This window comes from Octopus bimaculoides, chromosome 14, assembly GCF_001194135.2.
Source record: "Octopus bimaculoides isolate UCB-OBI-ISO-001 chromosome 14, ASM119413v2, whole genome shotgun sequence".
Classification (NCBI taxonomy): domain Eukaryota; kingdom Metazoa; phylum Mollusca; class Cephalopoda; order Octopoda; family Octopodidae; genus Octopus; species Octopus bimaculoides.
The window spans coordinates 41,948,755-41,948,998 of record NC_068994.1 but is presented as its reverse complement, the minus strand read 5'-3'; positions in this window follow the sequence as shown (position 1 = coordinate 41,948,998).

Below are 244 nucleotides of genomic sequence, written 5' to 3'. Positions count from 1 at the left end.
GATTGATAATTTATGGGGGTTGTGGTGATTGTGGTAAAGATACTGAAATCAATGGTAGTGGTAGTGGTGGTGGTGAATGGCGGTTGTGGAGATGGTGGTAGTGGTAGTGATGATGATGATAACAATGATGATAATGACGACAATGATAACGACGACAACGATGATGATGGTGATGATAATGGCGACGACGATGATGATGATGATGATGATGATGATGATGATGATGATGGTGGTGGTGGTGGTG